Raw genomic sequence first — 6,765 nt, 5'->3', positions numbered from 1 at the left:
AAATGTTTCTCAAAAACATAACATCATTTTTTTAAAACATCTTCAATGACACAAACTCACAACCCAAACAGTAATGAGTTTGTATGAGTCACATAAAAGCCTGGCATTTATGACAGTCACGAAGATGCATCAAAAAAAAAAGAAAGGGTCATATCTGTGCACAAAGGTTGATTTTATTACATCTGACTTGGTTGGGTTGAAGGTTATATTAGAGTTGAAGATATGACATCATGTCTAAATTATCTACTATGTTAATTGTTTGAAAATATTATGCAGTGGTCCGTCTTATATTGACAAGGTCAGGAATATGGTTTTCAAGTGGAACCTAATAAAACACTGAATATTAGCATTATTGACTAGAGTTTAGTGTTTGTGTGGTTCTCTACAGGTTCACAGTGTTTAAAGCTGTAGAAATGTAGATTTAGACAGGTCTCAAAGTGCTGGAAATCCCTGCCGTCTACCTTTTTGTGGTATCGACAATACCCAAAACTACCCCACTGCCACCTTCCCTCCAAGTCTCACAAGTCTAAAATGTCTTTTTGACGTTCCCAACTCAAATCCCAGAGTCACATCAAAAATCTGTTAAACTTGTTTTTTTCCTCCAAATTTTTCTTCTGCTCCCCACGCTCACTGTTGCATTGTTCGACCTTGAGTGAGATGCTGTCAGGCGCTTTTTAGAACATAAGCGTTGCAGTTTCCCATAATCCACTGGGACCGTGGAGGTGAGAGCTGTGGCCCAGTAGCTCTCTGAGTGGCTGGCAGTGGATCAAAAGCAAACGAGGTTCCTGAGCTCATTCCAATTATAACAGCACACACTATCAACTACAAATACAAACAGCACATAAGTGATAGTGCTGGTGGCCTGGAGGATTGCTGCGAGAGAGCAGGCAGCATGCTAATCAGGATACCTCTTGCCATGGGCTATTTAGGGAATAGCCTCACATCCCACCAATTCCCTTAGCCTTAGCCAGGGAGACGAAAGAGAAGAAGGGGGGTGAATTCCCTGAGAGCTCAATCCAAGGACAAAATATTAGAAAATGGATCTTTATCTTTGCTCTTGGCCAATATCCATATTAATTACAAAAAGGAAAAACAGCACAAAGGTGCTAAATAATATATAAGGAGATTAGTCCAAAACATGCAGCTACAAATTATGGACCTAGATTTGTTAGTTCAGTCAGAATGTGATGTAAAATCATGTTAATATATACCAAGACAAATTTTTATTTTCTTTGTGCTTCATTTAAATCTCAGCAGTGTTGTTGACGTCATTATGCTCAATCCAAATACGCCGCGCCATGATTTAACATTTGCAAAAGCAGTGTGGAAAACATGGCCCTCAGTCATTTGCACATCACTTCACAGTGTTTGCAATTAGTTTGGTTATCCATAACATCTTCCCCACCATTTGTTGTAGCCAATCCAGGAGAGTGATTTATATATCAGATCGGCTGCCGTCCATGGGGGAAGGCAGTGAGATGTTCGGAGGTGTTCTGCTGTAACAATCAAACTGACTCGCCTCCTCCTCTTCATCCTCCTCCTTATCCTCTTCCTCCTCCTCCTCCTCCTCTCACCGACAACCCCTCAGAGCTTGGCAACTCTCCAGAGCCATGCAGGGGCGGCGGAGTACAGCGGGAGCCTGAGTGAGAAGCACACATTGTGCACGACGGGACCCCAGCAGCCCCGGCCCGAAGGCACAACTCTCAAGGACATGGAGAACTGGGGCAGAGAACTTCCGAGCTTCCCACAGTGAGGGCAAGCAGAGGAAAGGGGGAAAGTTTCCAAAAGTGTCTCGGTGTGCATGCAAATAGCATGTGAGATCTGTTGTAAGGAGAAATACATCACTTCAACAAACAGCGAACAGCACCCTTCACGTTTACTGGTAAATATGGATTTTAAGATAAATCAATTGTTTAAGTAACATAATATTACACCCAAAATCTGTGAAGATGTGAACGTTTAGCTGCAGAAAAATATCCCACATTAAGAAAAAGAACTTAGAATTGTTGATTTTTGACAAAATCAACAATTGGAGGAATTACAAGATAGTTCCAATAACTTCAGTTTACATGAAGCATTTTTAAATATTAATCAATAATCTACAACTTCCTGTCTCCTCCCTGTACAGCTATCCTGTGATTCAGGGGATCATTTTCACTAGCTACTCTTACGAATGAGAAAGATAAGACGAGAACATGCCATTCAAATAATGTTTGTTGATTTTCAGCAGATGGCTTCAAAAAGAGGCAAATTGCCACATTTCAAGTAAGAGTAAAATCAAGATGTAGCTCAAATTGTCACAATGAAGGCTGGATAAGGTTTCCGGTTTATTTTGGCATATCGATTGAGGCAGATAAATATCTTCAAATCTCACTGCTAAAAAAGATAAACTTAGTTTCAGACATTTGCACAACATAACCAATAAAAAATAAAGTGCATTATTGAGGTTTTTTTTTTTTTTTAAAAAAAAGAATAGTATGTTTGGAGTGAGGGTCTTTTTTTAAAGAAGTAATAGCTTAATATTCTACTTGCATTAGCTAACTCTCTTGGTGTCTTCTTTTTGTATAAATCGACTTTCGGTGGTACAACATTGTGAAGTCTGATTCTTTTCAGTAAGTCCAAGTTGAGCTAAGACCAAGATAAATTTCTACTGTGTTAAGACAACTCCAGTCTCAAAAACTTTATAACGGTTTCTGGTGCACTACTTCATGAAACTTTAAACAGTCGTTCTTTCTGTCTTAGACAATTATGTCTATAGAAGCAACTGAATGTTTACATGTGAAAAAGGTAGTTCGCCATCAAAGATCTTCCTATGTGAAATATGTACTGAGAATGGGGCATGTAGTGTTTCAAGTTACAGTAAAACAGTCCCAAATACTCAGCCAGTTGTTCGACTAGAGTGCAGGATGAATAGTTTTGAGAAGCAATTGTCCTATAGGTCGTGAGGAAGTGCTGTTGGACTGAAACACTAAGCTTCCCCTGATCGATTCTGGTACAATGCAGTGGGCAAACGTCCCACCGATGCCTTCTGTCCTTTTTCTGGGTTCTTCTGAAAATAAATGTAATGAGAAAAGCATTATTAATCTCTCTTATCATTCACTGAGGCGTTTTGATCGTTATTGATCTATAAAAAAAAACTGCCATAACAGCTGGTGTCAGAAATGGGAGAATTTGAAAAAAAAAAATGCTGGCACAATCCTAAAAATCTTTTGTATTTGTATGACAGCTCAACCAAACAGACCCATCAGAGTAAAATGGGCCATTGAGTTTTATAGTGTACATCAAGTGGAGTTCTGGGTTTTGTACTCTGCTTGTGTACTCTGAAAATCTGACACTGCAGCTTTCTGTCGATTTTAGATGTTAACGAGTCAGTAACTTTATGAGTCAGTGACTATTACATTTTTGTGCAATCTTTATTAATAATCTGTAGTTATATGTTTTTGTGAAGCAAAAGCAAAACAAACAAACAAAAAAAAAATCTGTATTCAGTTTTATATAGAAACATTTTCCAGCTCTGGCGAAACAAACAGCGGTAGCAGCAAGCCTTTCTTTCATTGTCCCTCCAGTTAGGGGTTCAGCTTTACTGTGGGTCAGCCCCCTCTCTCCCTCAACATCAGTGGGAAGGAACCACACTGATCTGAGATGGAGTACCCCCGACCAAACCTTACAACATCGACCCATGCCACCATCCTGGGCTTCTAATGGAAGTCCTGGGCATCCAGACGCCTCCCCTGCTCTGACACGGGCGTCGTGTAGCGCTCCTCTCATCACTGAAAGCAGCAGGCCTCCCAGCTCTCCTCCTCTCTCCTCAGGGCAGGCCTTTTTGCAACATCGCAGGCAGATGTGTCCAGATGAGCACGTTCTAATTTGTGGACCCAGGTTAATGCCCTGCCAGAAGTCCCGGAAGATCAATAGCTTTATTTCCCTAAAATACCGGCGTGGTGAGAGGCAGCTTACGGGGTGCTTTTAATACCGCTACAGTTCCAGCGATGGCTGGGTTGTATTGATTGTGCCCATGTGGAACTACGTGCGCCTTCTGGGGAAGGATCTATTTGTGTCACCCTGGGCTGGGATGGGGGCTCCGCTGGAGGAGTACAGAGCTCAGCCAATGGAGGATGCCAAAAACATCAAAACAGCCATGTTTACAGATTACCCAAAGGGAAAGCAAATTACAGCAATTATGCAGGCTGTGGGAATACTGATATCAGCATACCTGCTATTTTACCCAGAGACTACTTTTTTGGGGGCCACAGCGCATACAAAACACCACGCTAAGTTTGAATTGATGGCTAAAGCTCTCAACAAACAATAGGATTTAAATGAAGCGCTGCGCACCGATTGCATGCAAAAACAATGTCTTTCTAGGGTATCAACGTGTCCGTGTATTTGTGGTTCAAAAATATATTTTCAGTTGTTTTGAAATTTGATATGACAACTTACCCACACAACTGTGAAGCAAGCATGTGTCTGCTAAATTTGTGATACATTATTATTGATAGGACATTGTTTGAACCACACGTCGATGTTAAAGTGACAACCAATCCTGCTGCAACCCTGCAGAGGTTTAAATAACCGTTGTATGAATTCTGTTTTTGCACAGATTTCATTACATTGCTTTTTGTCACACTTTGATGTTTCATAATATCAGACTAATTTTAACGTCAGATAAAGACAGCCTGAGTTAAAAAGCAAAGTCCACACCTTCAGCAAGCAATCATATCTCAATAGCTAAGGGTCCAGACCCCCCTGAACAAAGCAATGTGTTGAACAAGCTGCTGGTTTTTACCAAGCTAACATAAAGTAGGCACAATCTCAAAAAGCAGCATAGTTTGCCATGATTTAAAAAAATTCAAGAACAGATGTCACAATGACAAGTGCACCTCTGAATGGATCAAAATACAGATGAAGATAAATTGAGACTCATTGCCGGCTATTGCAAATATTTCACTCTAATTTTTGCTGCTACTGGTGGCAGAACCATTTATTAGGTTTAGGTGGTAATATACTTTACACATAAGGCAGTGGCCTCACACTCCAGTCCTCAAGAGTCGGTGTCCTGCAACCTTTAGATGTGTCCCCTGTCCTACACACTTGGATTGAATGGCTAAACTGCCTCACTTGCATGCAGTCAGGCTCTACAGAGCTCTGATAATGAGCTAATATTGGAGCCAGGTGTGCTGAAGCAGAGAGACATCTAAAAGTTGCAGGACTTCAGTCCTTGAGGACTGGAGTTTGAGACCTCTGACATGAGATGGTGTTTGTTTGGATAGTCTTTTCTTTTAGTAAATGAAGTAAAATTTCCTTTAGAATCAGAAATATTTACGTGTCAAAAATGAAGAAAAAAAAAAGCTGAAATAAACCTGTTGTGGGGCTGAGGGGCTGACTAAACCTGGTTATTTTAAGAAAACGTGAAAACTTTAAGTTTCAAACATGGCTTTTCTTTTATTTGGACCTTGATTGTTTTTTTGTTTTTTTTTTAAATCCTGAATTACAAATTGACTGTAATTCATGTCTATTGGGAACAGATGAAAACTGTACTTTGACTATCTGTGCCATATTTATTTATTTATTTATTTAATTATTTATTGAAAATTAATGTAAAATGTCTCTGTAAAAAAACAAACAAAAAAAAACTAACAAACTAAATACAACAAACATTGTACAACGCAAATATTCTTGAGTGGTATTTTAGTTTGTAATCAAATAAAGCAAGTCAGTGACGAGTGCTGATTATTTATTTCTGCTTCAGCTGAAAATAAATAAGCAGCAAATGTCTCCTATACATTAGTGAAGAGAAAACATGTATTGAGGAGGAGCCTTATCCAAATGGAGAGCCTTTGTTTGCAGCTGTTGTGACATATTCATGACTAGGTCCATAATAGTCAGATTCCTGATATATCCCCTGGGGAGAGCAGAGAGAATGGTGTCACATCCAATTACTGCAGCACATACTAGAGGTAAATCAAGCCCCTGTGCCATGAACTCTGGAAGCTAAGGTGCAAACACACACACTGCATGAGCAAAGTTATATGAAAATTAATATAATATTGGAAAACACATTCTCCTGGTTACTTAGAGGTCATATATGGATTACACATAGAAATGAAATTGGCTGGAGGCTGTGGTTTGCCTTCTTCTAAAAACATAAATTGACATAAAGAGGATCCAGTAGTTGTGTGGCGCAGACGGTGCTTGCTCAAGATTTTGTTTTTACGGTTATAGATCTGTCTGGCACTGTGCAGAAATTGAAATTACAGATGAGGACCAAAGATTTGCCCCTCACTGAATGAGAAAACAACCAGGTCACCGTGCTCTCCCTTAAACCTTCCTCTAACCACCATTAAGACGCTTTTCTGCAGAGCGAAAAAGGAAAGAAAGGATGTCTTTGTCTTCATCCTCCACGGTGGTCTTCAGGAGGCACGTTGGTTTTAGTGGTTCGGGGGGCATCTCTGCAAGTGCACAGTCCCGTTTCACCCTGGAGCGGTGCAAAAGCTCCTGCCCAATAAAACAGGCTGCATCCCCAGGGCCCCTCCCTCAAGCCTCCAGTCAGCGCTTGTTTTTGCACCATTTATTTAGTGTGACACATCTCCAATTAAACTGTGGAGGCTGCTGCATTCCCCCCATAACTACCTCTTATACCTCCCCATAGACTTTCTGTCACACCGAGAGTGTGAGTATGAAAGAGTGAAAAGGAGAGCTGGTTGGAGGGAGAGAGAGATCACATCTTGCCTGCCAGCTATGATCACAATGTCATTTTCTCCTCAG

Source organism: Poecilia formosa, unplaced genomic scaffold (genome assembly GCF_000485575.1).
Source record: "Poecilia formosa unplaced genomic scaffold, Poecilia_formosa-5.1.2 Scaffold104, whole genome shotgun sequence".
Taxonomy (NCBI): domain Eukaryota; kingdom Metazoa; phylum Chordata; class Actinopteri; order Cyprinodontiformes; family Poeciliidae; genus Poecilia; species Poecilia formosa.
This window is presented reverse-complemented; position numbering follows the sequence as displayed.